The sequence below is a fragment of the Propithecus coquereli genome, unplaced genomic scaffold, assembly GCF_000956105.1.
Source record: "Propithecus coquereli isolate 6110/MARCELLA unplaced genomic scaffold, Pcoq_1.0 Scaffold10, whole genome shotgun sequence".
Taxonomy (NCBI): domain Eukaryota; kingdom Metazoa; phylum Chordata; class Mammalia; order Primates; family Indriidae; genus Propithecus; species Propithecus coquereli.
Window position 1 is genome coordinate 21,262,018 of NW_012133858.1, and position 16,946 is coordinate 21,278,963.

Sequence of the window (16,946 nt, forward strand, 5' to 3'; positions counted from 1 at the left end):
TCAGGAGAGGTAACAGGGCAATGATGAAGCAACATAAAAAGCACCTTCATGATTCCTTCCAGTGACTGAGGCGTGGCTGCATGGTGAGTGTTCAAACGATGGCAGCTGAAGACCTGAAGAGATTGGAGACCTGTTCCACAGAGATGACCACGGGGGAAAGCCCAGGAGCCGACCTTCAAGATGTCGGATAAGAGAAGAACCAGAGACTGTGAATATTAATAAGCTTCCCCTCCTTCCATAGATAGTTAATGTGTTATAACATTTCCAGTGCTCTGAACATAACACACTTTCTTTGAAATATGCATTGAATGTACATGCATATACAATAGAATGTTTTTAGATTATACCATTTAAAAAAATTACAATTTAAAAATTTTTTCATTAAAGTGTAGACACAAGTTTTATTTTTGCCTTGTATATAATTCATGTGTGTGTGTGTGGTCCCTTACACTGTGCTGTAACCATCACATGTAAGCATCAACTATGAAGATGGAGAGTGAAAAATCGTTGCTAATCTTTACATTGAGAATGTGACAATCAAAGGCACATTTATCATGAAGCTAATGAAGTTTAAGCTCCAAATCCCCTCACTTGCCCAGGCCCTTCCAAGGCTTTGGGAGTGGCCCTAGCAATATGTTCACATTGTTATATACCTTGGGAAATTTTGAAAAAATAAAAAATTTTAATCTCAATCAGTTAACATTCTGATCTCTTTCCACTGTGACCTCCTTTCTGTCACACTTCTTGTGTCAGCTAGCCTTGGAGATGTATATTTGGGATCCAATTAAGGAGAACTTAATCTAGGGATACATTTAATTTAGATGTAATGGAATATATTTATCTGCTTTGCTAGCCATCCCGGTATAAAGAGTGGGTTTCTAGACTATGCCTGCCACTGCTGTGCTAACTCACCCAGTATCATGAAGCAAAGGCACAAGACCAGAAGTTATACCATAATATGAATGTGTCCTACAGAACCTGGTACCAAAAATATATGTGCGATGGAGCAGAAACACAGTTTGAAATGCATAGAGCCAAAAGATGGTCTGTGGAAAATTTCTCCGATCATCAGGTGCATAAAATTGTGAGTGAAGAATCTGTTTCTTTTTGATGTCTCATCAAAAGGGACACTTTCTCCTGTCAGCAATATACTTGATGAGTTGTAGTAAGAAGCATTTGGGCTTCAAAGGCAGATGTGATTGGTTTTGAATCTGACCTCTCATGTCTATAAGCCTCACTTTACTCCTGTGTAAGAGAAGAATAATATCTTTCAGAGTTATAATAAGAATAGCTAATATTGAGTACTTTATTGTGTGCCAAGCATTGGGCTTTACAACAACCCTGTGAGGTGGCTATGATTATTGTTATTTCCATTTTATAGATGAGGTTAAGGAATTTTCCCAAGGGAACATAGTGAGCGATGAAGCTGGCATATGAACCCCAGTAGTTTGACTCTGGAGGCAGCCCCCACAGCTACTAGACTATTCTGTAAACATACAAGACAAATATAGAATGTTTGTAGCACCAAACCAAGCAGAGTCATCATCTAAGAAACGGTAAGGACTGTTATACAACCCACCACGGTCTCTCTCCCTTATGGTTGCCGTAGCCAATTCTAGTAACCAGCTCAACTCTAGAACTTGCACAGTTACCCCTGTTTTTTTCTCCTATGTGGCTTCTTTCTCTAAAATAGATGCCTTTAAACTTTAATTATCATTGTTATTAGCTAATCTATATTATTTTTAGAATTAGATAATAAATTATAAACAGGTACATAAAATGTCAAACCTTCTTAATAAAGCTATTATAATAGTTGCTATGATCACTACTACTCTCTAAATGTTCTAAAGTATTATTTGTTATAAATTATTTTCATGCATGTATCATCAAAAATATTAATTTTTTTCTAGACCTGCAATGGTCTTTTATAACAATTGACATTTCCTGAGTCACTATGTAACATTTACTCTTACTAAACATCCCTTTCTTTAACTATAGTATATTATTTGAATTTTGTAACTTCTGGGGATGAGATTATATACCAAGCAGGTATGTTTTTCTGTTTTTGTTCATTCATTCATTCATTCATTCAATCAATAGTTACTATTTACTATGTGCCAGATATTGCCCTAAGTTTTTAAAACTTGTCTACATATATAATTGTTAAATACTTGCATTCAAGGCTTTTAAATCTACATTTAAATTTTTCACTTTTTCAAACAATTTCCAAGTATTCATATTTATAATTTTTGGTGGTTGCATAATGTTTCATTTAAGAATATCTGCCATATTGTACCATTCATTAAACCATTATTGGGCATTTAAATAATGGTTTGGCATTGGAAATAATGCTGTCGTGAACACTTTTTAGCTTAAAAGTCTTCTTTTCTTTTGGATTATTTCCATATATTGAATTCCTGCAAACAGGTCACAGGGACTTAACCTTTTTTTTTTTGACAGATACTGCATTCAAAGGACTGTAAAAATTCAAACTTCCACTTGAAATGAAAGATTATACCAACCTTACCAAAACTTTGCAAACACTTAAATATTGTCGCTTTAAAAAGGTTTATTAGCAGGTATAAAACAATGTCTTTTTCTTTAACTTTGCATTTCTTTAATAATTTGTGAAGTTAAACATTTTTCCTACTTTCTAAAACATGTTTATAATCATAATTCTTAAATTATCTACAATAGGGATGTGTAAAGAGCACCAACACCAACACCAAACATGGATCAAGCACACAATGAGTGCTGGGCACTGGATTAGCTATACATGATGAATATTCATATGAAGATTGGGATGGAGACCATCGTGGGAAGAGTGTGGGTTGAAAAGGCTATCTAATTTTGGGTTCATAGCCTGTTCTTCCATTTATCAGCTGGAAAATCTCAGACCTTCAGTTTCTTGTCTATACAAGTATAATAATATGAAACTTCTAAGGCTATTGTGAGTATTAAATAATTCCAAAGTAAAGATCATATTCCTAGCACATAGCACAGTGCTTGGCATGTAGTAGGAGTGCAATAAAAATGTTACTTTAATCAAGTCCTGATAAGATGGTAAATGCTTAATAAATGATAGATCTTAAGGTATTTTCCCTGACCTCATGGAATTAATAACCCAGATGAGACAAAAAGACATAATGATAAAACCATAATAAGTTCTTTACATAGATATTTACACCTAGACATCTTTCAACATAGAAATAGTATATACTAGGAGAGTGCAAAGGACTCTTGTAAGAAGAGGTGGGACAGAAATAATCAGTATGACTTAGTTCATCTGAAAAGGCAGGAGTGTCCAGAATAGGCACAGCCACAGGGGCAGAAAGTAGAATAGTGATTGTCAGGGGCAGGGGGAGGAAGGAATTGAAAGCAACTGCTAATGGGTCTGGATTTTTTTTTTCAGGGTGATGAAAATATTCTAAAATTAGATAGTGGTGATGGTGGTACAACTTTCTAAAAACAGCTAAATTGTATATCTTAAAAATGTGAATCTTATGGTATGTGAATACAGGAAAAACATTATTTTCTGTAGCTCACAATTTAGAATCCATACCAATTAAGCCAATTCTGAGGCAAGATTAAGGAATTAATTCCATTTTGCATGTAGTTGAGCCCCAAACTTAGAAATTAGCGGACTAGTTGAAAAAACTTTGGTGTCAGTTGACCCTATTATCAAGAAGAGATGTGAGAATCTCCAAATGAGTTATTCTTTCCTACCACTAAAATTAACTATTAATTAATTTCCTTGAACTTAAAGCATATAAAGATTACTGTTTTCAATTATCTTGTGTCTATTTAATGCTTAACAGTGTCTTAGGAGCTGTTAAGAATATATTCACTAACTAGAGAGCAACAGCTCACAATTCCCCAATACCACTCACGTGAAGGCTGATAATTCCTGGGTTAAAGACAGTAGAGACACCTTTTAGGATCTTTTAATTATCCAATCAAAAGACAAAATAAAGCAATTGAAAGCTGGAACACTACCAGTTTAACTGCGCTTATTTCTATTTTATAATTACTTTTGATTGTTATTTCTGATGCTGCCCTTTCAAATATCTTAGGTCATCTCTCTCTTGTCCTTCAAAACTTCTGAACTAATAATGTATTATTGTAGAATTTAGTTATTTCAGTATGAAATCTGCAGATGGTGGGTATCAAAAACTCAAAACAGCATATTCTAATCTTGTGTTTAATTTGTATTAACCTCTATCAAATATAATTTTTCTTCTAAAAACTCGAAAGAGAGATTTTAATTATATTTTTCCAAATTTGTAATACATTATGTGAGCAATCACACCCAAAATATGATTGTGTGACTATACACACAGTAATGTATATTACACAGTGTGTCAAACATCAGATTACAATGTGTTAAGCATCAACTTATCCTAAAATTACTTGATTATAAAAGAGAAATGTGATTTGGCCCCTTTCTGTGTGGTTTCTTTTGCCACACATTCTCCAGCTGTTACCTGCTTGATTGTACTCAGAATACGTAGCTAGGTGCTCTCAAAGTTATCAATCAAACATGGAGGAATCAAAGTCTGTCTTGGTTTTCTGCTTGAATCCACAGAAGGCAAAAATTAGTGCTCTGCTATTTTGTCCTATTTAAAAATTAAAAAAAAATGTATCTTAAATATGTGGGAAGCAAACAAAAGCCTTTTGCTAAAACAACTGATGAAGCCTACGCAACAATTAATGACTTAAAATGTCAAATAGGCACCCTGGATTTATCCCCCTTAACCAACTCAAAGAGCAGTTCAATTTTAAAGTACATGTATCAGAGGAAAATAAACACAATAAATACATTTTCATTCAACTGAATCCCAGGGTTGTTAGAGGGTCCAAACTGGTGGAGAAAAAAATCCACATGGCCTCGTTTTCATTTTATTATAGGGCATAGGAGATTACAGTGAGTGTTTCTTTTACTGGAAGTTTCTTTCAACTCTTGCTACTTAGCAAAAGGAAGTTTACCCTTTGGGGTGCCAAAATTTGGGAAACAAGATTAGTCTGCTCAGATAAAACTCCCTGTCTTATTCTCATTTTTGTACCTTTGAACATTTCCAAGCTCTACTCCTCTCTGCCCAAACATGGTAGAAATGATATGGCCTTAAGAAAGTCAGACTATTCTGGAAGCCAGGTGAGTGATGTTAGGCATTGGTTTCTGGAGTGAATGGGTGAGGTTCTCGGAGGAAGGTTGTCCCAAGACTGAACTCTTCCAGGACAGTCATTTTTCCTAGGAAAACTTGCCATTGAGGTGGATAGAGACTGTCTTTCCCCTCATGTTCTTTCTTTTACATTTTTTCCTTCCACATCTCAAAATTAGTGCTTGGGGCAAGGATCAGAGGGAGGAAAACTCTTCGGAGTAAGAAGACCTTTCCAGTTTTCCTTTCTTTGTGTCTTAGGTTAAGCCACATAATTTAAGAGGAAAAAACAAAAAGTGAAAAACAAAAAAACTGACCTATGGAATCAAAGAGCCCAGGATTTAAAGCCTGGCTCAGTTCATTCGCCTCTGAGTAAATAACTTAATCACTCTGGGCCTCAGTTTGCTGATTTATTAAATGGGCATAAAATATTTGTCCTTGCCGGTTTGTTACAAAGAAAGTATCTAACATGTGACAAGTGCTTGTGTGCTGGGAGGTAGTTGAGGGGTGGAGGGAGAGATGGCATGACGAACACTTTTAGTCTCTCCACAATTGAAAGCACCAAATGGATGGATGCACTGGGTGATCCCAGAAGCAATTTCAGTCCATTAGCCACAATTTTTAATGTGATTCATGAAATCCCAATTAAAAATGTTGACTGATACAAGCTTATTCAGGGCTCTCTCCATAATAATTTGAGGGGTTCCCTTAAATCAAGACATCATAAAAATACTAGAGAAGGACAACTATAGTTAACAATAATTTATTATATATTTAAAATAATTACAAGAGTGGAATTGCAATGTTCCTAACACAAAGAAAGGAAAAATGCTATAGGTGATGGATACCCCAATTAACCCTGATTTGATCATCACACATTGAACGTTTGCACCAAAACATCGTATGTACTCCATAAATACGTACAACTATTACGTATACAGAATAATTAAAAATAAAATTTTTAAAAATAAAATTTAAATTGAAGAAATAAAATACTAAAGGATTTTTAGAGACGGCTCAAATTCACACTTTAGAACAAACTGTTGGAACCCATTATCCTAAGTAGGTAGCTCAGGAATAGAAAATCAAATACCGCATGTTCCCACTCATAAGTTGGAGCTAAACAATGGGTATGCACAGTCATACGGAGCAGAATAGGAGACACTGGAGACTGCAAAGGGTGGGAGGATTGGAGGGGGTGAGGGATGAAAAATTACCTATTGGGTACAATGAACACTATTAGGGAGAAGGGTACACTAAAAGCCCTGACTTCAGCACTACACAATAAATCCATGTAAAATCCATGTAAATCCATGTAGTTTTGTTAAAACTACAGTTGTACCCTCTAAATCCATAAAAATTTTAAAAAGAACAAACTATACATAATTTTGAAATAAAATTGCTATAATTGTGTATATATAAAGTTATATATAATAAATATTTTTCAATTATAATTCAGCCATTACTGATAAAAAAAAAAGATGCCAAAAGAACGCAGGAGATGAAAAACTACATAGCAAGTAGATGAAAGTAGAACAAAATGTAAATGAAAGTAGAACAGCATGTCCAGCCATATATTAGCACCTTTAATTTAGAGAACTATAAAATTTCAAGTTTGAAGGCTCTTGATGATCATCCAGTTTAGCCAAACATCTGAAGCATATTTTAATTTTAGATGTATGTGAGGATTATACTCACTTTTATTTTCTCATGTCCAGATCACTTTTTAAAAATATTTCATTCAATCATTTGTATATGTATTCACACACAGACATAAATTTATATAAATATCATCATAGACATGACTTTTCAGCCCCATCTTTTTTCTCTTTCTTTTTTGTGGCTTCTCCCAGCCCTTCTCTTCCATCCACGTCAGCACTGCCTGGCAAAGTAACCCATGATAACAACTTCATGTATGTCTTTCCATGTTTTTCCAGGCTTAAACAATCTTAGACGGACACACACATATACATACATGTATACTTTTTTCTCTCTTTTCATTATTTGTTTTATAGAAATAGGATCGTCATTTACAAAATACCCAGTGATGCCCTGGTCTGTGCAGATTTGGCTCAATCTTTATTCACCTTCTACATCTAACACTAACAGTTTTATAATTTTATAGTTTGACACACTGCTAGAAAAATAAACCAATATACTTTAGAAATATTTTCAAAAGGAAAGTTAAAATAAACGCATTTTACAGGCATGTCTTTAGTTAAGCTTGGTGATTTACACATAGCACTTTGTCAGTAAGAGCTTGATTTTCAAACCATTTCCTTGTTTTTGCTAAGCCGTTTTTCTTTTTTAATGCCTGCTGTTGGAAGTATTGCTCTGCCTAAAATGGTGAATTTTCAGAAGTTTCTGGGTAACAGTTATAACCAAGACATGTGTATGTTCTGGGGGTGGAGGTGGGCATAGTTGCAGTGAAGGCCAAAGGAAAGAGTGGAAGACAGAGTGTGGCGGGTCACTGTGAGAGGGTGCTCAGACTATCGAGTGGGCCAGAGGCTCCACCTCACACTAGCACAGCAATTGCCACTCATTAGTGTCTCAGTCACCATGGCTCTTATTTGGTGTCTTATTTGGCTTAGTGTCACAGGAAAAGCCCTCAACAAAGTAAGGAACACTCAGTCTTCCACTTCTCTTCTTAGGGCCTCTTAGGGCCTCCTTTCCTCTCTCATATTCCCAGTGCCCTGAAGGTCTCATCCCCATTCCCCATTAAGACCTGCTTCAAAGAAAAATCCAAGAGGGATACAGTCACACTAAGATCCACATGAATGATAAGAGCCTAAAACATTATGCTTACCAGTATTGTTTGCATTTTTATAGAAACTAAATCCTTGTTTAAAACAAACAAAAAAAATTCTGACAACAGAATTGTCAAGGATATGAAAAGCATAGGAAGAGGGCCTGCTGGGCTTTCCCAGCACTCCTGAATGCACAGGTAAAGCTCCTTAAGAGTGGCCCTGGAACCCATTGCAAAGAGCCCTGGGCTGAAAGTAAGAAAATCTATGGGCCTGGTTCTATTTCAGCCACAGAGCAGACATAGAATCTTAACAAGTCACTTTGCTTGTCTGGGTCCTAGTTTTCTCATATGTAAAATAAAAGTCTTGAACTAGGTAACTTCAAGGTCACTTCGAGCTCCAAAATGCTAGGATTCTGTGATTACAATGGACCCCCTGAGTGGACCACATTATGAAAATCTGCTCCTCTGCACTAGTCACCTCCTCACCTTCAACATCACCCCCACATCACCACACACACACACAGACACACACACATACACCTTTAAGGTAAAGGAGTATGGCTCAAGGAAAATTTTAGCTCCACTCTCATATACATATTAATCAATTGCTTGACTGCCCATAAGACTGTTCCATTTGTTCTCAGTTTTTCTATCTATGAAACTAAACTCTATACTGCTGACAAGGTGATCTTTTTTTTAAACATGAAAGGCTGGTCATGCCAACTCCTCCAATTGTCTACAGCAGTTTCCCATCACCTGCTGTAGGAAATGTTGGTTGCCAACTCAGCAACCAATTGTCCCTTGTTCCCCACTTTCTATCAGAAGCCCAATTTGTTCCAATATCCCCTACCTGGCAATGTGCTTCAGAGGAAGTGGGCCTGTTCTCCTGGGGGTGAATCAAGATTGGTCTGAGCCTGTCGTGGGGGTTGCATTCCCTGTGCCGGTGAATGGCTTAGGATTGGGCATGTGGTGCACTTTTGGCCACTGAGGCATGAGGATGAGTCTGATGAGGAGGCTTTTTAAGAAAGGTTTTCCTCACTGAAAATACACAAATCAAGACAGAAACAAACAAACAAATGTGATCAGGAGAAGAGCAAGTCTGAAAATGAACATCATATCAAGGATGGCAGAGCAGAAAAATGGAAAGAACCTAGGTCCTTAATGACAGAGTCGAGCCACTGAATTCAGTCCTCTTGGAACTGCCCTGCCTTTGGGCATATTATAGATGCTAACAAATTTTCCTTAGTGCTTAATCCAGTTGAGTTCCAATTTCTGCTCCTTGTAGCTGACTGCATGATAATACATTCCAGTGTAAAACTTTGTTTGGCACACGAGGTCCTATCCTTACCGCCTCATCTCCACAACCATATACTAGGTAGGCTTTAGCCACCCTTGCCTTTGCCCTCATCAAAACTGTCCACCCTGGTAAACCCATTATTCATCCTTCTAGTTCCAAAGCACCCCCTCCTCTATCAAACTTTGCCCAGTCTCCTCAGACGGACTCTGCTGCCCTAATTTTCCACAGTGGTTTTACATATCTCCATTATATTGTAAACGTTTGCATGCCTGTCAGCCACACCAGACTGTGAACTTCTTGAGGGCAGGGGTCTCAAGGGCCTGTTTCTCTTATATTACCAGCCCTTGTACACACGCCTGGTTCATGGTCATGCAATATATACTGCTGAATGAATGTAATACCTAACCGTATCTATCTCTTTAGGAATATTGCTCACCCCTAATTTGGAAAGTTTAACTGCTTTTTATCTCAGTGTGAGCTATGACTCAAATTTATAGTCTGAATAATTGAGGTATCTGGAACAACCTAACCACCCGTTCCCAACTGAGACCTTCATGAACTTTGATAGATGGTTTTGGAGTTAGTTATGTTTGACAGTCTGACAATCACTCATGCTTACTCCATCAAAAGAAATGAACAGTGAAGGAAAATGTGCCCCACTCCATTTGGGCAGTGCAAGAATCTTGTCCTACAGCTCCCAGATGAAGAAACGCTAAGGCACAGCGGGCTACCTGGCTGATCGATCTCAAGAGCAGCGATGCAGGCTTCATTTCCAGACCAACCAAAACCTTCAAAAAGGAAACGTGAAATAAGGTTTCAGGACACAGATCCAAAATCTACTGAGTTCAACTCGAGCACTTCTGCATGTTCTGAAATTGCTTAGTCAAGACCCCGTGTCTTCTGCACCATGTACCCTGCTGCTCCTCTCTGCCCCCTCCACGCACACCACACACACATAAACACCCAGAAAATCGGTTTAACTTCTTGCTGCAAATAAATGCAGCTTGTCCTGGTAGCTCTGGTGAATGACAATTTAAAAGTCCACATCGGCCCAGATGTGAAACAAAAGACACACCCTGTGATGCAAATGATAAACCTCTGAGAACTGGAACCCAACAATTTCAGCAATTCTCCATTCAGGCCAAAAGCATGCTTTTAAAAATGTAGATCACGTTTAGTGTGACAGGGGGCGAACAATTACACTAGGGTTGAGATGACTCATTTAAATGGCATAATTCAAACATCCTATTCATCTTGCAATGTAATCAAACTCCTGAGGGGTTGCTACACTCCTTGCAGGGGAAAAAAGTGACAAAGGGGGAAAACGCAGAGAAATTAACATTGCTTGGACATGCAGGTACCAGAGATTGAAAGGAGTCAGAGTGAGCAGGATGCTGCCTGCCATAAAAATAAGCAGCTCTGGTCAGTCTTCAAAAAGCAAATAAGGAAATTACCCTCTACTCTTCCCAGAGTCACGCATGAGTCCCCACTGATGGCCTGAAAAATGCATGAATACTAGACTGAAGTCATTCCACGTCAAATGTGCTGGGTGCCTGCAGTTGTGCTAAGTGCTGGCATTGGGGATGCAAAGAGAAGACAAAATTCTTCCCCCCAAAGAAGCCCTCACAATATTAGGAAAGACCGTGTCACAACAGAGAAGTAGAAAAGACACTTCTGAAGAGACAGTGAATTCTGTCTGAAAGTGTCCAGGCAGGCCTCACAGGACCCACAGTCTGAAATGCCCTGAAAGAGGAGTAGAATTTTTTAGATGTGTAAGGAAAGGCATCCTGGGCCTGTAACAGAGGCTTGGAAAAAAGGAAAAGTGTCAAAAACAGGAGGCTGGGAGTAGTCTGGGGTGCGTGGTTGGAGGCCTAACTAGAGTCATGTGTGGGGTGAGAGATTGGCTTTCACATCTATGCCCAGCCTCAAGTTTTCTCTCCAGGCTTATTGTCCTTGACTGCTTTTTCTTGACTTACGCTCTGGGCACATCTCTAAACATGCCCACCTATGCCTTTCCAGGCTCTCCTTCACCTTGTTCTTACTCTCTTCCTGGACTCCTCATGTCTCCGTGAAACCTCCCCATACCCTGGGCAGATTGAGGTGCTCAACTCTCTGTGCCTCTCATGTGGCCACCTGGTCAAGATGAACTATGTCTCTTATGAATCCAAAACTCTATAACACAGAGCAGGATGCAGAAGCCATGGAGGAAGCACCAAGGCAGTGCGGTCCCTCGGATGAGCTCAGAATGAGCACTGGAAATCCTGAGCTGCCTCCTTATAACAAAGGACTTCAGGAACCAAAGGCCATTTCCTTAAGAGAGCTCTGCTCTGGCCACACCCCTCCCCTCTTCCAATTCCAGAGTCCCTCACTGCATTGTTTTAACCTGCGAGCCCAATTTTGTTTCATCTCTTTAATCTTCAATTTTGAGGATTGTCCAGTTCTTTTCCTACCCAACAATCAGTTGTATTAGGAGACAACACAACAATGAGGGAAAGCACAAGCTTTGACTTCAAGCAGAGCTGGGCTTGACTCCCAGCTATGAGGATTTAAGGCAATGATGACATCGCCATGTCCCAAGACACATTGAGCCCTCAATAAGTCATAACCTCTCACCTCCAACACACCTCATGGCTATTGATTAGCCATAGGGTCATCCATCACTGCATCCATCTCTACTGTCCTCATTTCCACCCATTTCCTCTCTTTCCTTTCCTTCTCCACTCTGTTTTTTATCCCTCAGCAAGAGGAACAAATCCACACAATTCTGGAACACCACAAGTTTCATGAAGGAGGTAGCATTTGTGATGGATCTGAAAGACAAGCAGCATTTGGATCTGGCAGGAAGAAGGCATGCCAACAGTGGGAAATGGTGAATAATGACAGAGCTAGAAAAGCACGTATCTTGTTCATGCAGGGGACTGTAGATGGTTCGTTTGGCTGGATTATGGGATCCATGCCAAAGAGATGTTAGTGATCAGAATGGACAGAGTCTGTGGGGTTCTTGGGAAACCAAAAGATTTGGGGCGGAGGTGGAGGTGACAATATGCAGGATGCATTGGGAAGGGAAGAGACCAAGTCGGAAGCTGCTCCTCAGGAACAACCCACATGTCATGCAAAGCCTACTGGTCATGGATTCAGAATCCCTGGGCTCCAAGATCTGCAACTGATGAGGCAAGTGGCCTTGGAACTTCAGTTGGCTCATCTGTATAATGAGATGCTTGACTTTAGTGTAGAGTCACCCGAATTCAAATACCGGTTTGACCACTTATCAGAATAACAAGACCTTAGGTAAGATACTGAACTTTTGGTGCCTTCATTTCCCTCACCTGGAAAATGGAGACAAAAACACACTGCCTTGTACATTCTCTTGTAGTCCTCCTGTGAAGACATTGACACGGTACTTGGCATACGTAGGAGTTAAAAAAGAAAGAAAAAGAAAAATGGTGTCTGTCGAAAGTCCTTTTAGCTAAAAATTTTTTAAAAATTAATTGGCCTTTCTATTGCAGAAGCAACTATTCAGCAAAAAAATTCAGGAACCTAACCTGAGCCAGTCTAGGAAATAAAATGAAAGTTTCTTTCTGGTCCATTTGTCAAAAAAAAAAAATTTATTAAATGCATAATGATCTTGTCCAGATACACATTGTCTTTGGAAAATGTAAATGTATCATTAGGAAGGTAGAAAAGCAATTGTAAGTCCTTAAAGCAATAAAACTCAAGTAAGGCTTTGTTTTCCAACTCAGACTTAACCTAAATTTCGAAGAGAAAGGGCTGTCAAACAGAGATATGCAGTTGTACCACTTGTTTCCCCGTGCAATTCATTGAGACTCTAGAAAGCAAATAGACCACAGAACTATAACAAGCATTTGCCAAAGTCAACAAAACCTTACATTTCTCCAAATTTTGTCTGTGACAGATCATTCTGGACCCTTTTCAGAATCTGTTGACCAGGAACTTATGACTTGTTTCAAGACTCTGGCTAATGAGGTCCTGCCTCGGTTCTTAAAAGAAATTCCAGGAGTTTCTAGTCCTACTCCATGCTTCCAATACACCTTATAGTTACCTACCATTAGGAAAATATTCATTACTTTGCACTTGAGTCTCTGTCTTCCCAGAAACTGAAAGTAAGAACATGTGTCCTTCAGCTTTCTCTCCCCTGTGCCACCCATATGACAGTAACCACGCCTATTATGTATTCAACCCCATAACCCAGGCAGACTGACACTCACCTTAGTGCTTTTATTATTACATATACTACCCAAAGTACTAAAGAAAAAAATATCTGAAATAAATAGATGAATGAGCATTCAGATCTTATGCTATACTTTGCACTCTGAATAATCTTTCCTCTCATTTTTGAGACTTCTCAAGTCTCTTCTGGAAAACATTTGTTTCTTGATCCTCTCAATTCTGACTATTTCCTGCCACTGTCTCTTTATTAGCTCTTTCTTGTGTACTCCATGTGTTTTAGAGAATTGTCACCTTTTGTAGTCACTTTTTTTTTAAGAGACGGGGTCTTTCTATGTTGCCTAAGCTGGAGTGCAGTGGCTATTCACAGGCATGATCATGGCACACTACGGCCTTGAATGCCTAGTCTTGATCGAGCGATCCTCTCACCTCAGCCTTCGGAGTAGCTGGGACTGCAGGTGCACACACCACATCCGGCTTTCCTTTTTAACTCCTTAGCAGACTGCTACACTGAGTAGGCGCTCTCCGGGCTTCTGCTCTGCCATCTGCTTTGTCTCTTGGGAAAATCCCACTACACAAACCTGCCTCTTCTTGCCCTGGTCTCTCACAGAAGATGCATCTCCTGAGAACAGGATTCAGGTCTGAGATTCTCACTGACTATTCATCACAATCACCTACAAAGGTTTAAGAAAAAAAAACACAGATGGATATATGCATATATTACTATCTGGAAGGATCACAAAGAACCATTAAAGGTGTTTGCCTTTGAGGAGAAGGAGTGAGGGTTAGGTAGGAGAAGCGCGAAGACTTCCTTTTCTGTACTGTCTAAATTTTTACTTTGGGCATATATGTCGTTTAATTTTTTTTAATGGAAACATTTGATGTCCAAGGCCTGTTCCTAGAGATTACAATCTGGTATATCTAGGAGGAAGCCTTAGCATCTGTATTTTGTTTAAATTCTGAGTTATTTTGACACAAAGGCAGAGGTGGGACTCATGGGACTTGGGGGGAAAGTGTGTGTGTGTGTGTGTGTGTGTGTGTGTGTGTGTGTGTGTGTGTGTGTGTGTGGTGTAGATACAAGTGCATGGGTGATTGTGTGTGGTGGGGTGTGAGGTAGGGGCAGGATTCCATAGCTTTAAAAACTCCTCCTCCCAGTGTGCCTTCTCCAGAAGTTTCCCCTGCTTTCTCCTCCCCAGAAGCCAGATCAGGCCACAAGCTCTGACAGCTGAGAAAGTTGCCTTTCTCCAGGTAAAAGCCAGAATGGAGTTTGTTCCTCATTAGGGGGTGGGTAATTAATAATGGAGGCATGGACTCAGGAGCCAGGTGGCCCAGGTTCAAGTCCTGGCTCCAAGTGTGTGACTTTAGGCACTTCTCTCTGCCTCAGTTTCCTCATCAAGGCTCACCTCAGTGTTGTGGGAAGATTAAATGTGCTGCTGTGTCCAGAGTACTTAGATCCATGCCTGGCATGGGAAAAGCACATGTTATCACTAGCTATTAGCACAAATGGAGAAAGGGGTGAGCTCCCTGTTTTCCTTGAAGTCTGAGCCAGGTCGTCACCTTCTTCTCCCATGTCCCTGCAATACTCTAATCCTGTTGCTATTGAATCACACAATCTTGCTGTTATTTGTTTACATGTCTGTCTGCATTGCTGGGGTGTCAGTTCCCTAAGGAAGAAAATACAGATACTTCATTTCATATGGATACTTTAAGGTTCAGTTGGGGCATCTGCTTCTTCCAGAAAGCCATCCCTGACCTGTCCAGGCTAGAATCCCTCCTCCACGGACTCGTGGCACTCACCTCCCTCATAGTATTTTGTCACTTTATGCTGAAATTCATTCTCTCTTCCTAGGCAGGGGGCTCCTTGGCCATGAGTCTTTTCCTCTGCTGTGTTGCACACGCCCAGATTTCAGTGCATTTCTTGGAACAAAGCAGGAGAGCAATAAATGACTGTTAAGTCAGATTTCTGTTCCCATCCAACCCCAGCTGACATTCTCTGAGGCCCCTACAGGAAGCAAACAGGTGTGTTAACTTGATGTATAGTTTCCATATGAAAGGAGGAGGGGTGGAGGTGGAAGGCAGACTTCTTTCTGAGAGAAGAATTTTTAATAAAGAGTCTGCAGATACCTGAAAGAGAGGAATTTGTTTTGTCCTGGTTCTAAAATTCTAGATAATTTCACTTCAACAGTGGCTTGGCCCTTTGTTCTTTGTTACAACTGTGTAGGAATAACTTTGCCGTGCTGTTGCTACTATTAATAACGTGTAGGGCTTATCACATTACATACTGTATTATGAAAACTGAGTGCCAACACAAGGGAAAACTGATAGGAAAAAGCTACCCAATTGCTGATAAGCTACCCAATTGTTGACCTCAGTTAGCTCCTTCTGGGCGCGGAAATCAACTGCAGCCTCTTCAGCCCTAACCCCCTCCCCACGCATTCACACGACCCGAAGGAATCAGTGAGGAGGGTCTGCCAAGCACTGCCCAGCTTTCCTAAAGAGCTGGTTTCAGTCTGCACCATGGCCAGCAGTTTGCATTCAGAATGACCAGCAGGCCTTTCAAAAGACAGGGACACAATCCAATCCACAGTTTTCGGTTTTTATAAGGACATCTTCCCATAGTTTCCACTTCAGTCTTCCAAACCACACTTGTAAACAGGGCGTCGTCTTCACTTGTGTGATCTTGTCCTCATTCTGTGTGAACTGTGAATTTTTCTGAATTGAAGCCTGGGCCGGGGTGGCAGCAGCGGTGAGATTCTCACCAGATACACCCCCTTCAGTGGGGGCTGCCCAAGGGATGCGGCTCTGGGACTCGAGTGCTCCTGTCCTCATTGTGGTAATCCCAGAGTCCGCGTCCTGCACCACCTCCTCGGTGGGAAGGAGAAGATTTCCGCCTACAGTTCGTGAAACACAGTTTTGCTGTACACATCCTACGTGAGGACTTAGAGCACCAGAGTCCAGCACTCCATGGAAGAGCCCTGAGGGGAAAACCTCCTCAAGGCTTTCTTTTGCCTACAAAAAATCAATCGAGGGCTGAAACCAAAAAGGATCTGGCTTAACTTTCTAAAATAGCCTCTTATTCTTTCTGGGAAAACCCTGCCCAGTGACCCAAACTGATTTTCTTCATTTCAAATGCAAATCGTACACACACGCGCTGTGGAGAATTTTTGTGAGGTAAATGGTGGCGTCGCTAATGTCCAAGTTCAGTACCACTTTTTAACTTTCTATCACCAGACCTTATCTTTCCAGAAAACAGATGAAAAGGTCTGAGGGAGGGAGTGATCATAGAGATGGGAATGGCTTTTATTAAAAGAGTGTTTTCCCAGACCTTAACTAAACCTCATCCACTTTTGTCAGTCAGGGCCGACAGTAAAGAGCAATATTAGAAGAGGTAATTGCATGTATCAGTCAACAGCTTTTGTCCTGTGGCCGCCGAGAATTACAGTAAAACGGGCACAGGAAAACAGCATACTGGATTAAAGGCAAAAAAGATCTTTCTCCAGTTTCTCCCTACTCACCAGCTGTTCTGTTCTGCTGCAGAGACAGGAGCAGCAATAATATCTGG